Here is a 24,240-nt window from a genome sequence, read left to right as displayed (position 1 = left end):
TAAGAACTGTGACTCGAATGAGACCGAAATTCAGGCAGAAGGGGGCCCACAATTTTGGAACTGGTATATGGACCCAAATTGATGGCAACTTTTGCCATAGATCGACTGCTTTTAAGCTTGTTTTGGCTTCCATTCTTGTGCTGCCTCCCCATCGATCGCCCATCAACAGAGACAAAGAGGAAAGACCTTTTTTTTTTGTCGGTGTAAAAATAAATCAAAAAACAAAATCAATGAAATTCAATGAAGTGGCTCCTCCACACGAAAAATTGCTTTACCAATTTATTTATAACCGAAACGTGGTGCGTGGGGGGGGGGGGGGGTTGGAGACGGAACCGCAAAGAGGTTTCCCGGAGAGGGGTGGCGTAGGGGCTGTACATATGTGGGGGCATGCCTATAATTGAATTATTTTTACGCATACAATTTATTTATTCATGATTCCCACGCGTGTGTGTGTGTGTGTGTGTGTGTGGGGGGTCCTGGAAAAAGGAAGACCGCACTTAAGGCACGTAAAAGTGATTTAAATGTATTTGGTACACAGGAAGCCAGGGTTGCCAGGGCAAAGTAAGTGATTTAAGAATAAGAGTACAAAACAAAATTAACAGAGTTGCCACCCGATGCAAGTATTAATGGGTATATGAGGACTTTTTGGACATCGTTTCGCGTTTTTTTCCACTCGAAACAAAACCGTTTAGGAAGTACAGTTTGTCTTGGCAAAACCAACAGAGTTGTCACCACCTGATGGTGGCGTTTAGAGGAGAGTTGCTTCCCGATATGTACGCACTTCCTGCTTCCTATTTATTCGCCTTTCTACGGTCTCGTTCGGTGTGTTCTGACTTTGACATGGATTTAATTAAATTTTTGCGCTTTCCCCAAAAGTTTCGCCTAAGAACTTGAGACTGGGAGAGGGGGGGGGGGGACTCCGAGAGGGGGGACTTGGGGTGGGAGAGCGAACAAACTGTTGACTGCTGCCTGCTTTTGGGGCTTGCCCGAAAGCGGTTTAGAAGATTTCACATTGTTGGTGTTTGGACTTTTACTTTTCTCTCTCTCTCTCTCTCGGCGACCCACTTACCTTTCTCTTCCTTTGCTCTCTTCCCTCTTCAGTTTTCTCTTTTGGCAGATTTTGCATTTTTACGGAAATGGAAAGAACTTTTGCCGAGAGAGCAGAGAGCATTTCCGACTTGCATTAAAGTCCCCCCAATTCCCTCCCCCTCCCATCCCCCTCCCCCACCCTGCTGCTATGGCTTCCTGGTCAGGAAATTTGATGAAAACTTCTTTAAATCTGCCCACAGACAGAGCCCCACAGGAAAACATCTCCAACAGGTGGAACGAGGCAACAAATTGGTTTTATACGGCATTTCCGCAGAGTCCCAGTTGATGAGGTTGAAGAGGTGTTGGAGCAGCACTGCTGCGAGGGAATTGTGTAATTGGAACTCACCTTCGTGCGGATGGGAGATCAGAGAAGTGTCCTGTCCTCTCCTGTGCTATGCTGTCCTCCTCCAGTGGGATGTCTGGTCTGGCAGATGCCAATTATATCATAGCTCTGAAAAAAATACCGAATCTGGGTCAGCAAATGTGTGACTAAAGCTTAGACTTGTCTGCGACTGAGTGATGCACATCCGACCGGAGGAGAGTAGCGCTGGTCGGCCTTAAAGAGCCTTAAAGTGAAGCTACAGCGGAGGGATAAGTATGTGCCACTCATTCCACACCCAAAGAAGTGATAGACGATAAGTTTTTCGATTGCTCGCTGAAGCACGACGTCTGTCTGTCGTCCAAAGCCCGTCTTTTGGCCTGTCAACAAAGTTTTCATCACTGTCAGCGGGTCTGACAACTCAACTAGAGTCCCAGTGCGGGTTGCATGTGCAACATGCTGTTGCACACAACAAAAAATTCACGCATGCATAAGCACAGGGCTGCAAAGACTCGTGACAGTAACTGTACCTGTGGAATGAGTGCCTTAACACTCGGAGGGTACTGTACTGGGTCTGGGTCTGGGTCTGGGTTCAGGCTTCACTCAACAGCTGAGATCTACAGTGAAAATGTACTCGAAAGTGCTATATAAGTGCTGGAATATTAAATGTTCCCGCCCTGGTTTGTGCCTGCAGCCACAAGACTTTTCCACCGTGCAACACATGCAGGACACAACCAGGACACAGCCAGGACACGCACTAATCGCCACATCAAACTGTCAGGCGACTTGTTATAGATTCCGTTGAGTAGTGTACACTCCTCCCTCCCCTCCCCTCCCCACACCACACTTTTTCTTGCCCAAGAAAGAGCCGGAGCCGGAGCCGTGGCCGGAGTCGGAGCAGGTGCCGTACCATGGCATGCCATGACGTTGGAAAAGCCAGTTGCTTGCTTGGCTGTCAGTAGGGTTTCCGTTTCTCGAAAATGTTTGCAAATTTCTATTCATGGAGTGGGTGGGCGGGGGTGGGTGTAAAACCCTATGCAACGTTAATGAGAAGCATATTCACGCTGTCTCTCTCTTCTCTCTTCAAATCAGAGGCAACGTTGCGTATGCTTGATCTTGTTACACGCACAGCTAAATGTCAATTTGTTTGCCACACTCGAAGGCACTAAGCCGACGCCGAGGAGGCATACACATCCCTGCCCCCCCCGCCCTGCTGCCTGTAATCGATGAGCAGCACAGCACTGCTGGCTTGACTGACTGACAGTCTCAAGGACTCACAGATGAATGCCTCTCGCCTGTTGCCTGCTGCCTGCTGCCTTCACTCTCTCCCTCTCTTGGCAATCTGATTAAAACCCATCGTTGGCAATCGAATTATGCTGGAAATTGATGCGCTTGAGGCAAGCTTTTTAATGATTTTAATCATCATTTATTCTAATTACACAAATAATTATCCTTGGTGGCAATTGAAAATGTTTCCACGGCTCTGGCTGGCCTATGACACTGGCATTTATGTGATTTAATTGGATATCTCTGAAACAGATATATGTTCATACCTCTCCACATATCGATTACTAAAACTCGAGGGAAAGAAATGCTTCTAAATGCATGATTAAATGTATTTCAATTCAATTCAAAACAGTGAAAGCCGAGTGAAAGCCCTGGCATTGACAAATAATTTTAAACTTAATAAATTTCCCTAATTTAATGAGGGGCCAAAGCAGTATTATTAGCCTGTATTATTATGCAGTTGTCCGCCAGGGCAAAATTTACGGTCAAATCGCAAAATTGCGTTCTCCTGGTTTCGTAAATCGTAAGATTCCACAAATAAATATACAAATATTTGCTAATTTTTTAATTTTATATTTATTGAAGTCGAAATTTATATTCGTCTTACTTTAAATATTTAATATATTATTTCCTATCACGTCTATAATTTTTCAGCACCCAAAAAAACCAAACCAAAACCAAAATTTAAAAAAAATTCCCGATACATTTTATTTAAAAAAAAAAATAATAATTTAAAAAAAATGTAAAAAGATTTTTAACAATTTTAAAAAATAATTACAATTTTTTTTAATACAAAAAAAAATTAAAAAATATTTAAAACAAATTTAAAACAACTTTAAAAAAAGCTTAAAATCAAAATTAGATTTGAAATACATTTAGAAACAAATTACAGTTTAAAAAATGTTTAAATAACTTTTTAAAATCGTAATACCAAAAGTCGTGCAAAAACCGTAGCCTGGGTGTATATTTCGGCCTTAAATCATGAGAAAGAATCACAAAACACCTGCAGTGCATTCCATACATTTTTGTGTATTATTTCTTCTCCTGAATTCAAGGAAAAAGGTCAATCAAAGTTTTTCATTAACCGCTAAGCAGAAACCGTTTTGTTCTCCTCCCCCCCAAACATATCTTTCGGCCCGCCACAGACCACCTGCCACCTCGTCTGGGCCCCCATTGTCTGCAGTTCAGGTGCACTTTACACCCTGTTTATGGGGGCGGCACAATGAAAAGGCCAGCGCCAGAGCCCAAGAGCAGAGAAATCCCAGAAAATTGAAAACGAAAGTTGAAATGCAAACAGCAGAGGGACGAGCAGAGGGGGGCTGAAATGGAGAGCCCCCCGTAAGCGAGAAATATTATTTTTTTGTAGCCTTTTTTCTTCTCATTCTTAAAATGTTTTCCCAGCAGAGAGTTGCTCCCCGGCTGCTGGTCACAGCTGGCGAGAGAGGCAGTGTGGCAGTGGGGTGGAGGGCCAGAGTCAATAATGTCGATAGACGGCAAATAAAAATGGGCAACGGAGGGAGCAGGACGAGAGAGAGAGAGAGAGAGAGAGAGAGAGAGAGCAGCGTGTAGCGTGTAGCACGTTTTTCGATTTCATTGCTTTGTGGTTATTGTTTCGGGGGGGCCGCCAGACAAGGGCCAAAGTCAAAGCCAGAGCCAGAGCCAGACCTAGACCACGAAATGAACGCCAAAAGCAGCCACACAGCAAAAAGTTTGATCCAGGGTGAGGGGAAGAGGGGGGCAGCAGCTCCTCCTTACCTCCTTTTTTTTGGTGGCGATATATGAATGGAAGTCTGAGTCCTGTCCTTTCTCCTGGCTATTAATAAAATACCAATGATGGTCGTAACCCGAGAAATCCTTTTTCTTCGCCATTTACCTCGGACTTGCCTTCTCCCTTTTGCCTTTTTCCTGTCTCCACTCTCACCTCCACTCTGTCTCCTTTTACACCTCCGGTCTGTCTCCATTCTCCCCTTTTCAGGGCTTTATGCTTTTCTGCCAATTTCGCGCCACGATTTGGCTTTCACTTTGACTTTGCCATTGGCTTTTGTTCTCATTTCAATGCCAGACACGGTCCGAGCCCCAAGGAGTTGCAACAGTAACAGGTTTTCGTTCGGAAAGCGGAAACGGAAGTCGCTGGACAACTAACAAGCAGACAAGTGCATGGCGGCCCCCCCCACCGCCCTAAAATCAAAGCCGAAAGCCCTCTAAGCTCCTTTTTCGATTCTCCGTTTCTCTGGCTGTGACTGTTTGATGTCTCGTCTGGATTGTCTCTCTATTGTGTGCTTTCGTTGGCTGGAATTCAGCGACCAATTGGCAATTATTTTAGACAAATAATTGCCCAAGCCCAGAAATTGTTTGGGGAATGCCGGGCAGGTCCCAGAGCCAGTTAAATTTCTTTTGTTTTGTGTCTCTCCATCTGTGGAGGTTCCCCCGAAAGTTCTCTGGTTCCCCGACAGACAGCGAAGGAGCTCTGAAAGTAAATCAGAAATCCCCCCTGGGGATTGCCTGGGGGGGCAACATGAGCCACTGCTTCGCACTCTCCATCAAAAGTATTCGGTTACGGGGGAGTGCATCGCGTAAGTGTTTTATTATGACAGAAGCCCCGCTCGGCGTCAATGCAAACTCGAGTTCAATGTGGCGGCTAACTGGTTCGAGAAAGGTCTAGGGGGTGGGGTCCCCGGTCCCGGGGTCTGTCATATGAGACACTTGAGAAAGAATTTTGCTACTGCTTCTCCCACCGATGATGGGAAACTTTCAGCTTGCGGCGTGGGCGGACGCACAGGAGGCCCTCCACCACCCGCCCCCTCCCGCCTGTTATTTCAGCTTCGTTTGCGGTTCATTTGCTGGGATTTCCGCCGGTTGATGCTAAGCGGATTTTGAATGCTTCTCAAGTGGCTCCAAGCATTGTCCTTGATTTACACCGAGTTATGGAATGACTAATTGGCCAGGCACTCGTTAGCGGATGGCAATGGACGGGCTTAAACTACGATTCGACTACAAAGTAAATACATTTAACAGAGCTTTGGCTTTGGGTGCACTCTGGATTGCTCCAACGCTAAAATTTCCATAAATATTTGTAAAGTTTTCCCTTGCCTTCCGCGCCTTCCTGCCAGATACAAAGATATATTCAATCGGAAGACAGAAGCCAGTAGCAGGAGTGTATTCCCTGTCATGGACGGATGATGCTGACAGTTGATTGAACACTTTTCTTGGGGGATTGACAAAAACGCCCCACGGGTGACATTTCTCAAAACACTTTACGACTTGGGACTGCAGTCAGTCGGGCAGCACCTTTTGGCCATCATTTGGTGGATGGCTAAGGTGTTGCAGCCTTGATTTACGAGAGAGTTTCCAGAGGATACCATTTGCATGGAGCGCCTGGAAGCCGGACCCACGGAAGGCGGCAGCCAGCGGCCAATCATTAAAACGTCGGCATGATGAGTTCTCTCATTTGGCCCTGGGGCTACACTCGCGGTTTAAAATTACCATTTTAATGTTGCCCACCGCCGCTGATTGATGTGGCATGATGCTGCTGCTGATGCCGATACTGCCGCTGCCGCTGCTGTGGAGGGGGAGTGCGGCGGCAGTCAAAATGTAAATGCCTTTCCACCGAATCAAGCGTTTTCCCTCCTAACAAGCTTTTGGCATTTTGTCTACCGGCTTTTTGTTCGGCTTTAAAGCCATAAAAACGGGGAGAAAAAAGATTTCCTTTTAATGCTGACCATAAAAGTGAGGTGAAGTTTTGGGTTCAGGCTCCTACTTGCCTTCCCCTTCCCCTTGCCCCTTGCCCCTGGTCCGGCTGCTCCTTTCTGTCACTGTCTCTCACCTATTAGCAGATACTTTGAGACACTTCATTAGGCCCTGCTGCTGCCACTGTGGCACTGCCACTGCCACTGCCACCGCTCTTCGGATGATTTGAGTTATGGCTAGACGCCCACACAGTGCTCTCCCCGCAGCCCGCACCCCGCTCTCTCGGGGATGCCGCGTCTCCCCGCTGATTGAGCACAAGTGCCGTGCTGACTGACAGTCTGACACTTTGGGCTTTTAAATGCTCTTCCCGGACAGGAATCCACTTATTTTTGGATTGGCTTTTAAGCAGCTTCTGAAAGATGCAGTCGTGGGTCGCCCATCTCCCTCTCCATCCTGGTCTCTCCCCCTCTCTGCCTCCCCCGCGGCGCATTGCTAATGAGCTGTTAAAACAAGACAGAAATTAAATTTTTCCCTGGGAAACTAAAAAGAAAAGCAGCTTCTCTCTCTTCGAATCTCTGGAGTGCCATAAATAGTTGTTTCATTAGCAGCACTCATTGGGGCCTCGTAAATGCAATTTTCTGATTGAATTTCAAGTTTATAGGAAAGTTTCCATCTTAATTAGCGCCATTGAGGGCACAATTGGATAGAGACAGGTGCGAAAGCCCCGGCTTCCTGGAAATATCTTCTTCAGATCGTATCAAGGGTATGGGTTATACTTTTTATTGCATGAATTGGATCTATAAAACGTAGAAGAGATTTTAAATTTTTTTGTTAATGTTTATTATTTTGTATCTATTAATTATTGCACAATATAATATTTACTAAATATATTTTTTTTTTTATATTTCAGGCAAAGAATCATCACTTCAAGGCATCATCATCATGAATCATCAGTACAAGGCGGCAATTAAAGGTGTGTGTGTGTGTGTGTGTGTGTGTGTGTGTATAGTGTAGTGTAGTGTTGTGAAGTGTAGTGCTGTGCAGTGTTCAGTAAATGAGCGTACATTATTGAGGAACCTAAGTCTCTTATTTCCAACGAACGAACATTTTTAAAATGAAAAACAAAAATTAAATGTGTTTTTTTTTATGTGCTAAAAAATTCCAAATGTATTTTTTTAATGCTGTGTTTGCTGTGTTTTAATAATGTTTTTTTTTACGTGGTAAAAATTACCAAGGGCCAGAAAATTCAATTCAAATTCAAATGCAAGTGTGTGTAAAAAAAATAAATGTTTTTTTTAAGGTGTAAAAACTACCAAATGCCAAGAATGTCAATTTAAGGAATTCGTATTTTTAATTCAAAAAAATGCAAGTGTGTGTAAAAAAAAAATTAAGCTTTTTTTTTTAATGTGGTAAAAATTCCCATTGGCCAGAAAATGGAATGAATAGAAGGTCACTTTAATGTAAAAAATGCAAGTGTGGTAAAAAAAGGGAAGCAAAAATTGTAAAAAAGTGTTTTTTTTTTATTTGGTAAAAACTACCTAGGGCCAAGAAAAAGTTAAAGTGTGTGTAAAAAAAAAAAAAATGAAGTGTTTTGTTTTTTGTTTGTTTGTTTAAATATTGCCAAGGGCCAAGAAATAGGGAAAGTGATAGTGAAAGTGATATGCAAAATGTGGAATAATCCCAGAATCCAGCAGCCAGGACCTCATAAATCATCATCATCAGGCCAGGCAGCATCACAGAATCGGAATACCCACTGCCAATGAGCGTATCTTTAAAGTTGCGCTTCACCGCTACCAAAAATCTACTAAGAATCATAGATGCCGATATTTTGAAGCGGCTAATGCGCGGTGCACAGAAATTCCAGGTAGGACAAATATCAAATATATCAATGGATGTTTTACAGCACTAGTAGCCGTTGGTTTCTGGGTCTTTAATCTATAGAATCTATAAAAGAATCTGCCAAGAAATTCTGAAATACTGGTAAATGCTGAACACACAAAAATTTCAACAGAAAATGCAACTTATCGACCCTTTGCTCCTGTCTGTACACCCTTCTTCCACCATCTCCCATCGCACCCCTCCCTCTGAAGCATCAGCCATGTGTCACCTTAGGGGGGAATTTATTTTCCAACTCAAATGTATCCCGCCCTCGGGCTGACGGCGACAAAAACAAGCATAAAACGTGTCTCCTCTCGTTTCGCTCGGAAAAAAAGAAGAAATATTCTTTAATGGCGCCAAATACTTGTAAGCTAAGATGTGCCCCCGAAAGATGCTTGTGTGTGGGGGGTAGGGGGGGCAAGGTGCAGAAGTTGACACCAAAAGTGAAGTGGGATGCATTTCCTGTGGGGCATGTGGCATGGGGCATGGAGCTCGAGGACTGCCTTCCGAAAGTCTCTACCCCGTTTCGATTTCATGTTGCGTAGGTGTGAAAATTTCCCTTTTGGCAAAAATAGTACCCCACGCCCCTGCCCCCTGCCCCTTGCCTTGGGCCTTGGGGCCCCTGCCATGTCTTTTCATATTTCTCTGGGCGTTGACATGATTGCTTATAAATGCAATTTTGTATATCATATCAATCTCGAGTCAAGTGGAATATCTAGAGGCGGGGGGATCACATATACGGTATGAATGTAGATGAGATGCCAGCTGAAGCTGCCACCAGTTGAGGCTATTGCTTTTGATGATTATTATTACAAACAGATTTTGTTGCTGCTTAAGTGAATGCACTTCTTCTTGTCCCCTCCCCCCCGGGCCCCTTGGAGACATCTGTCTCTTGAATAAATATTGAATTTCGCTCTTTTGGGGACTCACAAAGACAGCTTAAAGGTATATTTTGTGTGAATCTCATTTGCTTAATCCCTGTGGGTTTTTCTTCAAGGAAACTCTCATGGTTTTCTTCTTCCTTGCAAAAGCTTAAAGTTCTTGGGGAATATTTTCCTCATTTTCGCCGCATAAAAATGCTAATGGCCCACATAAGTCATTAACTTGGCTCCGTTAAACGTTAAACAAACGAAGGAAAAGAATTTTCGCATTCGAAAAAGGAAATTCTTCAATGGGGAAGTGGAGGGAGAGCGAGAGGGAGAGCGAGAGGGAGCCTCATCATCATCATCATCAACAGCAGTAGAAGAAGACAAAACGCCTGCACATCCTGCCGCCACGCCCCTTCAACACCCACCGTCTTGCCCTCCTGCCCGTTTTATCCCCTACCCCCCCCTCTGGGGGTGGTGGGACGTCTGTCAGCTGCTCATCAAATTGCGTGCCGCCTGCAGGAAATTAAATAATTTTGTGTAATGAAAAAAAAAAGACACACACACACACAGACAGTTGAGAGAAGCATGGACTGAGGGATACCCTGTATTTCACATAGATCTGTCTTTAGTTCCAGAGGCTTTTCTTGGAGCTGCTTTCCCTCTCCGCTGGTGCAGTACTACCCTTCGAATACAGGGTATTAAGAGGGAGCAGCGGCAGCGGCAGCGGCAGCGGCATTAATGTTAATGCATTTTTTTCTTTTTTTTTGGCTCCTCCGTAGATCCATAAAAAGCGAGCGCAAAAACAAAAGCAAACACTCAAAATGATTGTTATCTTCCTTTTGGTGGCCGGGAAACGCCGCCTGAGGGTGTGTCCGATGTGTGCCAATATATACACGTACATATATGTAGGTATATACATATATCTTTTAGGCACATAAAACAAAAAAATACGGCAAAAAATTATAGCATAAATCCGCACTTCTTTCGCTGCAAATGTGGGCACATTTTCCAATTGAAATGCCAAACACGGAAAATGCGAAAACCTACCTGATGTGCGGGGAGGGGGGGTGGTGAGGGGAGGGGTTTGAGGCACTTACAATACGAGGTGGCAAGTGCAGAGGCCGTCGCGGATGCGGCCGTGTCGCATATTTGATTTACGAGTGTGTACAGTCGCTCTCTCTCTCCCTCTCTCTCTCTCTCTCTTTCTCTTTCTCTGTTATGTTTTATGGCGTGAATTAACAAATATGCAAACACCGTTTGGGATTTATTTGAAAATAAACTCGAAATGGTTTTTGAAGGGCAGAGTATCAGAGATATATAAAGCTCCCTCCCCCTCCTCCACCACCTACTAGGAATATTTTTCTTAATTTTTGCGCCTTTTTTGCAGGCCAAATTAATTTTGACAGCAGACGCAACCAGCCGCAAGCCCCCCGCCCGCCCCTGGCCATTCGGAGGGGGCGCGGTGGGGGAGGGCCACAAACACGCAAGGCCCCCCAAACACAGACGTAAATTATGGCCCCAAATGATTTGAAAATAACAGCTGTAATTTGTTTGCCAACACACAGACACGCACGGTGGCTGAGGGAGGGGGCAGGTCCACCCCCATCTTGAAACCCAACCACCCCCTGCAACATATGCGCACATTTTTCCATGCACTCCACAAGAGAGGGCGAGAGAGACTTTGGGGTGGTCCCCCCACCCAGCACTGGGACTGCATTATGATGATGGGGGGGACTGGGAGGCTGGTTGGTTGGGTGGGTGGGTGTCTGGTGCTACAGCGACAATTAGACAAAAGCCAAGGGGACACACACTCAGACACAGAGCACAAGCCTCTGTTGGACTCAATTCCCTGTCATTGTCAGGACAGAGCAGACAAGTCCTGTGGAGGTGGAGCTCGTGGAGCTTTTGTTTTGGATGGTTTTTATTATTTCGAAATGAAAATTCTCAACTTGAAACCACTCCATGCGCCGCTGCACATGTGCATCGCATCGTCCTCCCCCCTGTTCCATTTTTTTTTAGAAGATTTTTATGCAGAATATTTTAATTGATTCAATGTGAATAAAAGGCAGGCAGACAGAGGGAGCTCCGCCATAGCTCCACACATTTGTACATTTGAGTAAATAAACCGGAATTAAATGATGGTAAATTAAATGAAAATTAATTGCCTGGGAAAAAGTCAGGATTTGGTCAGCGTCAAAGGAAAGCAATTCGAGATAATTCACATAAAAGTGAAATCCTTGACCGCTTTATTTAAATAAAACATTTCATTTGCAACAAACGAATAATTGTGGAGATTTTTCCAGTTGTATCTCTCTAAAACATTTCACAGCCAGAAAACAAGTAAATCCAAAAAACAGCCGCAATAAATCAAGGCATATCGTGGAACATCATCATCATCCATCCATCCATCCATCCATCCATCCATCCATTCGAATGTTTTCCCCAACCACCCAAAATGTGTGCCACATCAAATTGACAAATTTCAAAAGACATAAAACAAATGCTGCCAAAAGTTACTCCACATAAATATGGCTGCAAATGTATTTACTTAATCGAATCGAGATTTATTGCCCCTCGATCGGGGGAGGTCTAGAGTATCTAGAGCTAAAAAAAACGACCCCTTGGGTGTTCCGAAGATGTTTATGATCGCCAGAGATCGGCCTATGCTCGTCGACCCGGCTGGATCGGATAGCTAATGGTTGGGTTCAGATCTGTCTGCATTGCGATGCGGAAAACTCTCAACCGCAGTGCAAAATCCATCTTTCTAAGGCTTAGAGTCTCGCTTTCTCTCTCTCCTGTGGACTAAAGTTCATTGCCAGGGCATCGGGCATGGCACTCAGCATCGAAGCCAACTTGAAGCCAATTACAGATGATTATTCAGGGTTCCAACCTACAGGTGGATACTGCAACATTTTGTAATATATTTCCATATCGTGTGCTACCATTATCCATTACAATTATTCATTTTTGTACTGTGTACACGATTGTCTTCTCCGAGTCCTCTTCCAAGCACTTTTGGGCCTTCGAAATGGGATGGGTGCGACCTTAAAAAGCAGTATTCCACGCCGCAAGACTCCACGTTCAAGGAATCGCACTTTATTGAAAAATATTGCCCAATCTGTGCTGTCATTACAGTGCGAGACATACTGATAAGACCAAACGTAGGATCACTGGCTGAATGGGAAGATTCTTTTCAAATAAACTTTGAGCCCATTCAAGAGCCAAATGGAACTGAGATCGATTTTTTAATGCCACCTACTGGTAGTTGAATTGTTTTTTAATCATGAAATAAAATTTTAAATAACTTGGCCTTGGTTTTCATCACTTTAATATTTAATTATAAAAAAACAATATATTCTCAAGCAACAAAAAAAAAGAAAACCTTTTTGTAGTGTTGCAGCTGCCACAGGGATGTAGGGGGCATGGCTTGACTGATTCCCTGCCACTCGGAGCTCGTTCTTCGACTTCCTGGTGGATTGACGGATATTCTTTCCGTTTCGGAGCCTCCAACACTGGCTGAGAATCGTGCGCTGCATTTATCTGCCAGCGACAAAAAAAAAGAAACACCAAAATTGATGGCCCAGATCTGCTCCAATCCGCTTTTCCTATTGGCGCTGCCGAAAGGTGGCGCAAAAAGTTTTGCTTTTCGCTGGTTTACACGCAAATGAATCGCATTAGTTGGGGCTCAGTGATTCGGTCCCCGCAGAGGGGCAGGGCGTGGCTAATTTGCTTGCCAATTGTGGGCGTGCGGCTTTGGCCGGACTCTCCACTGGAGCTCCAGGCGGGAAGACCCCAAGAATAGTGTCCCCTATCTGATTACAGGCCCAAATCGTATCAGTCTTTAGTTGTCTGCTCCTCTGATTGCGGGTTATTCTCTATAATTTCAGGTTATTTTCCGTCAACTTCAGGCATTGGTCTGGCTTTTTTGTTACGCAACAATTCCCCCGAAATAATTGCCACCACTTTTCGGAATCAATAGCTCCTGGACGAGCCTCTTCCACCGGCTGTTTGTTGTGTTTGCTTCAATGGTTTTCAGCCCTTCAACAGTGCCCCTGCCCCTGCCCCAGCCCCAGCCCCTGCCCCTGCCCCTGCCCCCGAAGGCTACTATAAAATGTACATAATTCTTTGGACAAAATATCTAAAACGAGGCCTGCACAAACTTGTGGCAACTCGATGAAGGGACAGTGCAGGAGTCGACTAGGTAACACCCTCGAAAGGGAATTTGTGGAGAAGGAGAAGCCTCCCCCCCCCACCCCTTTGACCCTCTGTGTCTAGAATTGACTGCCGCCACAGTTCACATGATGAAATATTTAAGGCATTCCTTGTGGCACACTGGAGGCCCAATCGTGTGCAAAGTGCCAACTTTATTCGAGGACTCTCGAAGCCCCCAAAAGAAGGCAAGGCTCCACCGACTGGAAAACTATTTTCGTTGTCGATTGTCGAACTCCTACCGGGGGACATTTCAGGGTTTATTTCGGGTTTATTCCGGGTTTATTGGTCAGTTTTGGGTGTTGTTTTATTGCCACGAGTGTGTGTGTTTGTTTTGTTTATTCAAAGAGGCCTAAAGTCGGTCGGCCGCTGCTGTGGTTGCTATTAAATCCTCAAAAATACACCAATACATATACATATGTATTCATATACATGTGTATCTATGTGTCACCGACTGGGACCGGCTTGTTTTCCTCCTCATAAATTGTGTATGAAATTCTGACCAGTTAATGGATTTAAATTTTCATGTGTGCCAGTGTGTGTGTGTCCGTCTGTGTGTGTGTTATTTTGTTTGTTTTTGCCCTGCGGGAAAACTAACACACAAATTTCCCCATCGGATGCGGTTGCCGGCTGCGGTTTCTCTTTTGCACTTCACTTAAATGCCTCACATTTTTCCTGTCCACTAAAATGTTATTTAGTTTTTTGGTCTTCTCTCCTCAGTTCTGTATCTTTTTTGGGGGGTTTTATATTTGGTTCCATTTTGGATGATTTTGACACAAATGTAATGGAAAATGTCACCTTAGGCCTGTCAGAAAAGTGGATTTAAGATACGAAAACCGCAAGTGTCTCGGCCAGAAATTGTCTGTGGTAAATAAAGGTTTCACTTCAGTTTGAAGCCTTCTCAAGGGCTAACTTTAAGACTTCATGCCACGTAGATCATCTCTCAAGCGTTTCTTTTCAATGCCATTGCGAATTCGGTTTCCTTTGGGGCAAGTGCCACACGAATTAGCAACTCAAATGATGGCTCGAAAAGGTCATCTTTGGAGCCAAATGCCAGCAATCAGAAACTAATCAATATGACCGAATGAAATGCCAGATGCCACCAGATAGATCCCTACCCAGTCACAGGCCATGTACGTATGGGATGTGGACAACGATTTGAATAAATTCAGCCGCAAATAAATCGAAACGCAAGGTAAACCCCAAACCGAAACTCCGAAACCCCATAGTTCAAAACATTTTGTGGGTAAATGCAAATTTATTGCAAGCGTACAAGCAGAGGGGCAGGGGCAGGGCGTGTAAGGGGGGGAGGCGTATGCAAAAAAAAACCCCCCCGCCCCACACGAATTATTTGCGTATTCCAAATCGGAATCGGAATCGGAATCGAACTGTGAATGCGAATGCAAAAAAGAGTCCCTCTCTATGGTCCGGCTTCATGGATGAAGCAGCAGCAGCAGCAGTAAAATATGCTAAAAGTAAATCCAAGTTGAATTAATGGACAGCAATCTTTGGATAAATCTTATGCATTTTCAAATGCACACTAGGGGGGGGGCATATGTGTGTGCCAGGGGGGGGGAGGGCATTTGCATAACCGCAGACGCAAACCAGTAACCAGAAGGAGAACTCAACGACTCAACGACTCGCCTCGACTCAACGGCCACAATTTATGCAAATTCAATTGCAACAACTTTAGTCGTCGCCTCTTTACGGCATACAGGGTGCTCCAATTGTGAGTCGATCCCAAAGATATTCATTCATATCTGATCCCGAGATATTCCCTTAATTTTTAAGGATTTAATTGGAGCACCAATCCTTAGATCTTGCAAGCCAACGAAGGCAGCAATCTTTAAGATGCTTCCCCCAACGGCCAGGGTATCCCATATGCCGTTACTTTTCTCTAGAATTTGTTACGGAATTTGTTCCTACACTTCTCTATTCTTTTTTTTTGGTAGTTGGTCGAGGCCAATTGATGGAGGATTGGCTGCTATCCCCCCCGGGGCCCGGCCCCCGCCTGGTGGACCAATTGTGTGGCACGATTATGTGTCTCAATAGATGGCCGGAGAACCTGTGGGCAGCTTTTTTTTTTCTGGGCATTAAATTTAATGAATGAATCGGCGAGTAGGTCTGCGTTTTTTTCTTGTTTGTTTGTTAAAGTTGAAACTGTTTTCTGACAGCTTACACTGATTACACTTCAATGCCAATCCCGAAGTCCGGCGGAGTTTAATCCACACTCCGACACTCGAGTGTCGCCTTCAATTGGCTTCAGAGAGAGGAGAGAGGAGAGCGGAGGCTGTAGACAAACACAAATCAACACCCACACAACACTGGAAATCTCTGTGAGGGGCGGCGAGAGGGACCCTCCGACAGGGTGAGGGGGGGGGGGGGGGACTCTATGCCTTGTAGAAGAATTTACGAATGAAACCAGATTTTCCGAACAGCTCTCTCTGAATACTGGGAAAATCAATTAAAATTTAAAGCTATTTTCTACTATTTCCCCACATTGAGGTGTTTATTTACTTTCACTTTCTTTGAGAGCAAAGAATTTAATGAAAGAACTTTCGCGTCTGCTGTGCAGGTTGGAAGGGGGGGGGGGGGTGGGGATTCTTGTTGCTCGTCGCTTCCTTCACTTTCGTTGACATTTCGAAAGGCGCCTCCGCATCGACAACTTCATTGCTGCTGCACTGGATGCTCCTTTTGGGGCCAAATAGTTGGAAAAGAGGCGGGCGGCGGGCGGCAGGCGGCAGACAGCATCCTGCCCCATGCCACATGGAGCAATCTTACACATGATTGGCTTCTCCAGGGAGAGCGGGGGGAGAGCGGGGGGAACGAGAAGAGTTGAGTGGAAGCGCAAGAACTTCGACTTCGACTTCGCCTTCGACTTGGACTGGGAGCAACATGATTATTTGTTGTTTATTGTTATTTTACGCTACTTTGTGACTCCCCACTCCCCCTCTTCAGATTGCTCTTTGGGGGGAAATAGTTTTTAAAGTTGCAAGTGCTGCAAGTCCTAGAGGAGGAAAGATGCGCAGAGATGATGATAGATACATATTAGATCTATCCGTGCACGGATAGGCAGCAAAATTGGAGCTTTTTTGAGGCCAAAATCAACCAAGATAGTTCCTCTTTGGAAGACGGACTCCTATTAATGAGTATCCCCTGTTCGAGTTACCGAATTTGAGGCTCGGAGGAGCCTCCTTGGGTGGCATTTGAAAGTCGACTTTTGTGTCGCTCTGGCCTTACGGCTTCTGTTGCGGCCGCGGAGGTTGTGCTCTTATCATTTGCCCCATTCGGGGGCAGACACATTTAATTTTCTCAAACATCATAAATCGATTAACAAACCTGGCCGCTGCCGCTGCTGTTGGCATCATTAACCAGCAACAGCAAAACAGTGAGAGGCAAAAGTTTCAGACAACCAGACGACCGACCGACCGACCCATTAGACCCTTTTCAATGTCAGGGCGGCACGGCAGATGGATTTGAGGAGCAGCCCGAGGCGCTAATTTGACTACGGCCTTCCCCTGCCCCTGCCCCTGCCCCTGCCCCTTCCCCTGTCGCTCAACCATTTAGCCACACTCGGAGTGCACTCCACAGGCAGCTTTCTGGCGGAGACGCAGGAGTCCGATGGGAGATGGAGAGACGACAAGACGGCCGTGGCCGTCATATCGGACATTTGGAGCTAATGCATTTGAATGCTCGCAGATATCCAGACATTCAGTCAGCCGTCCAGACTGTCCCCCCGTCCCCCCGTCCCCTTGGGGCCATTCGGGGCGGGTAATAAATAGTTAAAGTTTCAGTTTTTGGCACCAAAAAGGCATTGCTCGCTGCCCGCAGTTGGTTTTCCACCGCGGAAACTGCCTCTCCCGAGGCGGTGGTTGGTTGGCTTTTCCTTGTGGGGCCCACATTAATCTGGGCATCATTAAGACAGTCGTCTGAGAGCCAACAGTTTGTCTGAGTTGGCCAGCATACATCTGATGGAGTAGAGGCGTGTGAAGCCCGATGAAGCGGTTTTCGTGTGGGCTGATCCTCTGGTTAATGGAATTCTTCTCTGGAGACGACATACGAGTGACAGGATTGGGAAAGGCAGAGGCTTATCGATATATGCGACTTATCGTGCTGAAATCATCGTCAAATCGATCAAAATTTAGTGCATTTCATGCGGTAGACACTTATGATCGATTAGGATTGATAACTTTTCGATTAACTGGCAATATCATGCAGTTTTTGGCATACCAAATGGCAATGCAGGATTTCCCTCTCTTCCTTTAAATTTATCGATAAGTTCTCGATTAATATTTCTTTTTTTTTTACAGATTTAAAGTAAAACCAAGGCCTTGAAATGCCATTAAAACCCCATTTAAAGATGATTTATGTTAAACTCTAGAATTTTCCGCCTTCCCCAAACGTTGACATAAATACCCCTCATTAATTGTTGCACTAATTACGGAATTCCATTTCCGTGTTACTTTGAATCCACCCCCCCCCCCCTCCGCCCACCCTCCCCCAGCAAAACTGATTTATGGATTTCGGTGTCACAACACCTTGATGCCACGCCCCTGGAAAATGCAATCTCGCCACATAATTTATGCAAATTACTTGAAAAAAAAAACAAAAACTATTCAAAACTCACTTCAAAATCAAGGCATTCGTGATGGTTGTTTTCGAAAAGAGGCGCCTGCAACGAGAGAGAAAAAGAGCGGGAAAGATGATAAGAAAATGAATTATATGCCGATTAATCGATGCACACAAATCGGAGTATAATTTCCGACGAGAGATACGAGTAAGTGTTACGGGGTATACGTCAGCGATGGATGGGACATGTGGGTGGACCACCAACAGCGCAACGATAGACGGCCGCCTCTCATTTGCATCACAAAAGTTGGCCAAAAGAGTGGAGGAGCAGGGGAGGAGCAGTGGAGGAGCAGTGGTGGAGCAGTGGAGGCCGCACCCTGGCAAAAGGGGCGTGTTAATTATCCGCTAATGTTGTGCCGAACTTTGACATGGATTTATTTGATGATTTTACACGATGTGTCTCTGGCCAGCCTCCAAAATTAATGATCTACTGAGCCCCCAAACTGTGCCTAATTGATTTCCCTTTTTACTGGGGTAATGGACGGCCCTGACGTTGCATAAGACATCATATTTTTTGGGTTAATTTTGGGCTTGAAGTGCGAAATGGAAAGTGAGGTCGAGCGAAGATTTGGGGCATACCAGAGAAGGGAAAAAGAGCCGAGGAAGAGCCGAAGAATTGGGGCACAGAATGGTGGGAAGAAGAGCCGAAGAAGCAGCTAAGTTGTGGAGCAAAAATACGGAAAGAACTGGATTAAAGAGGAGAATGAAAGGGGCGTAGAATGATGGAAGAGATCAACGCATTTGAACAGATTTTAAAGCCTCAAAAGAAGGGCCTCATAAGGTTCAAACGGAAGACATTTCTTCCAGCTAAAGTGCTCCCGCCTTCCCCTTCAAGTTTTCAATTTCCAGACCCAAAAAGAGCCATTCCAGAAATGACTTTATCCAAACGCTGGGATCTCCCCTCCCGCCCCGCCACTTGGGCCCTGTTTATGCGTTGCTTTTAGATTTTACAACTTAAAGAGAAGCAGTTAGCCCTTAGATTGACCAGCATGTGTCCACGGGATCTTTGGTTTCAGTTTCGAAGCAGATAATGACCCCCAACCCGGGGGCATGGCGAGAACAGGGATAATCAGAGACACACGCCGCCACAAGCCAACAACAAGGGGGCTGGGAATCGAAAAAGGAATGGGGAGGGGAAGGGGAAGGGGAGAGGAAGGGGCATGCCTGGAAGCGAAGTTAACTTTTTCTCATTACACTTTGATGGGTTTTCGCTTGATGGCAACGGCAATGCGAATGGGAATGCGAATGGGAATGGCCCAGAGACCGAGCCGAGTTCTTCTACTCGTAATCTACGCTTATTTTCATTGGCAATTTTAGCTGCGCCCCGAGCGAAGCTCTCGCACATTTCCGTTGACTTTTGTCTTTGACCCTCTGTGGAGCGGTGGAGCGGTGGAGCTCTGATGGCACCAAATTCACACTTACTAAACGTAACCCCGGGACAAAATGCTTCCCGAGATGCCTCTCTGTTGGCCAGGCCTTCTTGGCTCACCTTGCCACGCATCTTTCCTTGCTAGCTAATCTCAATCTTTGCCCCCAGGTGGATGGGGGATAACTTTGCTCCAAGGGGGGGGGGGGGGGGTAGGGGGGGGGGGCAGATCTGCAGGAAGTCACACCCACGCGTGGCCCTTGTGGAACTATCTTAATCTCTGGTTAGTCGCTTTTTGATGTGCTCTCACACGCTCTCGCTCTCTCCCTGTCTCTCTCTCTCTCTGTCAGCTTATTAGCAATTTTCCAAGCAATTAATTTTATTTAAAGACTATAAGCAGAAATTGCAAGGCATTACAGGACTTTCTGTGGCTTAAAGGCGGGAAAGGATTGCCAGAAAAAAATTTCAGTTAAAATATCTATCGATCAATCGATTATTACACATAAATCGATCAACAAATTTACGAAAGTAAAAGATTTGACTTTTCCTGCGCCTGAAATAAGATTTGATCGTTATTAGCACATCGATGGCTGTCATTAGAAGATTCCTCCTTCAATATGCAACATTATGCAACCATCCGCTTTCATTGCTGCATCATTTATCGATTACCCAATGAGATGGCCATATAAATCCCCTCAAATAAGCATTAAAGCCAGATACGAGTTGCAGAAGTCGTTGCCACGAAGAGCTTTTCAACAAATGAGGGTTAGGGACCCTCCAGTCTCTGCTTGACCTCTCAAGCATTCAGCATTCCCTATACCAAATGTGGCACTTTAAGTGGACAACAAGCAGGCAACGAATTGTGGCAGCAGCAGCAGCAGCAGCAGCAACGTTGCAACAGCAACACCGCACCACGAAACAATTGCAATTGGCAAAAGGTTCAACGCACAGCTGCATTCCGACCGAAAACCAAAAACGAAACAAAAGAAACACATTAGAAGTAGACCCAGAGCCAGGGCCAGGGGCAGAGGCAGGGGCAGGGCCGAGAGCAAAGAGCCCCAGAAGCCGTCAGCGTCAGCACGCGGGTTCATGGCCAAAAGAAAAACAATTTTGCACGCCGAATGAACGAAAATTGCAGACAGTCGTCGGGTGGCGGGACTGCGGGAGCTGCGGGATATGCAACCAGAAGGAAACCAGCTCGAAAAATCTATTATTGAAATCTATAAGAGGAGCAGCCGGGACCGGCACCGGGACCGGGACCAGACCCGATCCGATTCGACCAGGCCAGAAGCGGCAGAGGCAGCACGAGGGAGGAGTTGGACTACCACTGACCATCTCTGCTTGATTCCTGGCCAAAGGAAGGTTTGTTTAAGAGTTTCTATATACATTTTTAATATGGCCAAATGCTCTCTCGCTCTCCCTCTCTCCCTCTCTCTGGGCCCTGTTGTCTGGCTAACTAACTTGGCCCATAGAGGGGTCGAAACAGGCAGATTGCGAACCGATAAGACCCACAACTATTAAGTAGCAAATGCTGTTTTTTTGGTAAGAGGAGAGCAGGGGCAGGGCAGTGGCAGGGCTTAGGCCAGAGGTGAAGTTCAGGGCGTTGTCAGCTGACTGATGCATTGGTAACAGCAGCAGCAAAGAAAAAGGAAAATCGGGAAAGCACGAGCATGGAAAAATATGTAGAGGAAAGCGGAAAGGCAGGAGTGATGGGTGTGGAACGATTGAAGGAGTTACGGGGGAGATATTACTCGTGCTTTTTGTGTATCAAATCTCTCTCGTTGAAAATCTGATAGCGGCGGCAAGCAGCAAAGGCAGTGCAAAAGAGATGGCTAACGGAGCAAAGGAGACGGCCAGCAGAGCAGAAAAGAGATAGCCACCGACGGACCCTCAAAATGCGAACCCAAGACATCGGTTCGAGGGGGGATGCCCCTTTTCAGCTGCAGCAGGAGCCCCGAAGAAGGAAATTGATGATGTGGATGAATGAACATTGGGCAAAGTGATTAAGATTACGTTAGAATGATAACGCAGAAAGAACTACTACGGGTCTGCCTCTCTCTCAATCTCAAATATATACACAATAAATTGAAGTACGCTGTAGCCATGGATGGGGCAAAGAAAATGAGGGAAAATGCAATGAAATGGCATTCAAAAGGGAAACTCCAGGATGGTCATGGCTCAGCGGACAAGCAATCTTTGGAAAGAACTTCATTAATTAGAGTTGCCTGAAAAAGGTTTTAAATTTAAATAAATCTAAGCAAAGGGACCCCGAAAAAAACCATATAATTTTACAAAACTCTCCGCCAAAGAAAGCAAGCCAAGAAGGCCAAGCCAGGCACACACTTGCCACAGAAAAGGGGGCAATGGAGAAGCCAGAGCCAAGTGAATGAATGACTGACTGACAGAAGCGACTGAAGCGACTTTCGACTTTGAATCTTGGCCTTTTCGAGCGCATTTTATGCACTTTTAGTTAACATAAACTCTGGTGCCCCATGCATATATTTCTATACGTATATTTAACACTTGACTGCCCCGACTGACACCTAACAGGAGAGCCAGCCCCAGAGCCCTGTCCTTGCCGCCCCCCCCTCTGGCATCCACAAGCCATTGTATTGCCCTGCCACTCTGACAGGCAATCAACACAAATCGATCAAATCAACAGTCAGAAGCAGCAGCAGCAGGCGGCGAGCAGGCGGCAGGCGGCAGGAGCCACAGACCTCTTTTGCGGTTGCAGCCAATTTAGGAAGAGGTCTTTTGAGAGATCTACCGATCGCTGCGGCTGAGTGACAAACAGACAGCCAGGGGACAGGAGACAGAAGACAGAGGACAGAGACAGAGACACAGCCAGATATATAGACAGGCCTGTCCTGCCATGAGAGCCATCGACATGACCAGGGCATGGGCTTGCAGATCAAATAAATCAGCGTAAATTGCATGTGAAATTAATGCAAAAGCAACGATCGCTTCACTGACTCCCTCCCTCTCTCTCTCTTTGGCATCCCTTTCGCTTCCTCCTTCGCACTCTGTCGCTGCCCCCAAGTGCATTTAATGATCTCCAAAGAATACTCCAAGCCGCCAATTGCCTTGGGCTCATATCAACGCTCATTCCGTTGAATATACTTCCATGCAGGCTGTTAATTTATTGCCCACTCGCCCCACAAAAAGCACAAAAAATCACCAAAATTACAATTTTAATTTACATTTCATGAAGAAATTTTCCCCAAAATGTAATTAAAATTTATCGGTTCTTTGTTTTTTTTTTTTTTGAGAGCAATTGTGAAATTGTTTTGTTTAAGAAATTATTGAGAAAAATTATTTTGGGAAAGTACACAACTTCAAGAATAATTTTTAATAATTTGCATTACAATTTTTAGAATTTTTATATATTTTGTTTTTGTGCATAATTTAACATATATTTCGGGAATTTCGTAAAATCTGTATTTCTTGTATGATTTAATTTTTTTTTATATTGGAATTTTTATTTTGTTGTACTTCTTGCAAGCTCTTACTATTTTTGGTACTCTTTTTTGTATTTGATGTTTTTTTTTTATATCTGTCAAGCTCTTATTTTTTTGCTATTTTTTTTATTAATTTATTGGAATTTATGTATATTTTTGTATATCATGAATTTTTTTGGTATTGGCATTAATATATTTTTTTTTGTATATCTTGCATTTTATTGCTACTGGAATTTATATTATTTTTTTTTGCATTTCTTGCACTTTTTTGTATTTTTTTTTATTGGAATATACATATGTATATTTATTTGTATTTCTTGCAAGCTCTTACTATTTTTGGTATTGTTTTTTAGTATTGGATGTTGTTTTTTGTGGTCAATCTTTTCATATCTAATTTTTTTGCTAATTTTTGCTTTGCTTTTTCCAATGCTTTTGGCATTGGAATTTATACATATTTTTTTGTATTTCCTGCATTTTTTATTTTATTATTTTCTTTCACTTTTTTTTCGTATTTTTTTTTTTATGGGAATGTATATTGTTTTTGTATTTATTGCAAGTTCCAACTTTTGTGGTATTTTTTTGAAATCGAATCAGCCGAAATATTTAAACCAAAATTCTTCAAATTTGTATATGAATTTAAAACGAAATTCCCTCGAAAAATATGTAATCAAGAGTTGGAATTTATTTTGAACCGAAACATAACCCACAGGCATTTCCGCGTTCCCCGTACTCCGATGTCTTCTCTTGCAGAAATTCCCGAATTTTCGTTGAACGAAAATAATTATTTCGCGGCCATCTTTTTCCGGGGGCGCTGATGAATGTTGCGTGCAACATGTTGCATGCACTGGCGTACACTGTCTGCCTGGCCCACCGCTCTTAATTTATTGTCTGCCGGCAACGAGAAATGTTAATAAACATGTTTATTATGCGTTCAGTGACAAAAGAAAAAGCAGACACCAAGAACCAGCAGCAGATTCCCTTTATTCCTGGCATGAAACAAAAAATTCCTTTTTTCCATAATTTAATATGGAATTTTTGTGTCTTTTTTGGTGGTTTGGATGGGGGGGGGGGCCACTTTTGGAGCAGACAGCGACAGAGCGAGCATTCCCCAAGAATCGCGAGTTTTAAACGTCTGTGCGTTTATTTCATTGGAATTTTGATGAAATTTATATGCGTACGTGCTCAAAATTAGCCAGACCAGATCAATCCTTTGCCACGGAACGGAATGGAGCCTGGAGACTGCTCCCCCTTGGTGTGTGTGTGTGTGTGTGTGTGTGTGTTTTTGCCAGTTTTTACGTGCGTTACAAATGCGCCTGCTTAAATTAGACTTTAAATTGGCTAAAAATGCGGCGTAGCAAAAATGTGAATTGTATCTGCGGCAAGGCTATGGGCTACAGGCTACGGAGAGGGAGACGGAGAGAGAGATGACCATCTTTGGGGGTATACTCC

The 24,240-nt window shown here is 44.7% G+C and overlaps 1 protein-coding gene across 2 annotated transcripts in view; it reads right to left on the bottom strand.

The window, feature by feature from the left end:
* Fili (Fish-lips) overlaps window positions 1-24,240 on the bottom strand; it is a 78,434-nt gene that overhangs the window by 20,767 nt on the left and 33,427 nt on the right. The window contains exons 2-3 of one of the 2 annotated variants that reach the window (XM_015185024.2): window positions 17,966-18,010; window positions 1,436-1,540 (exon numbers count right to left, since the gene is read on the bottom strand). The gene's annotated coding sequence lies outside the window, so the exon portion shown is untranslated. The remainder of the gene's footprint in view (window positions 1-1,435; window positions 1,541-17,965; window positions 18,011-24,240) is intronic. The other variant, XM_002138777.4, reaches the window with a different exon arrangement.

The sequence above is a fragment of the Drosophila pseudoobscura genome, chromosome 3 (assembly GCF_009870125.1).
Source record: "Drosophila pseudoobscura strain MV-25-SWS-2005 chromosome 3, UCI_Dpse_MV25, whole genome shotgun sequence".
Classification (NCBI taxonomy): domain Eukaryota; kingdom Metazoa; phylum Arthropoda; class Insecta; order Diptera; family Drosophilidae; genus Drosophila; species Drosophila pseudoobscura.
This window is presented reverse-complemented; position numbering and strand designations above follow the sequence as displayed.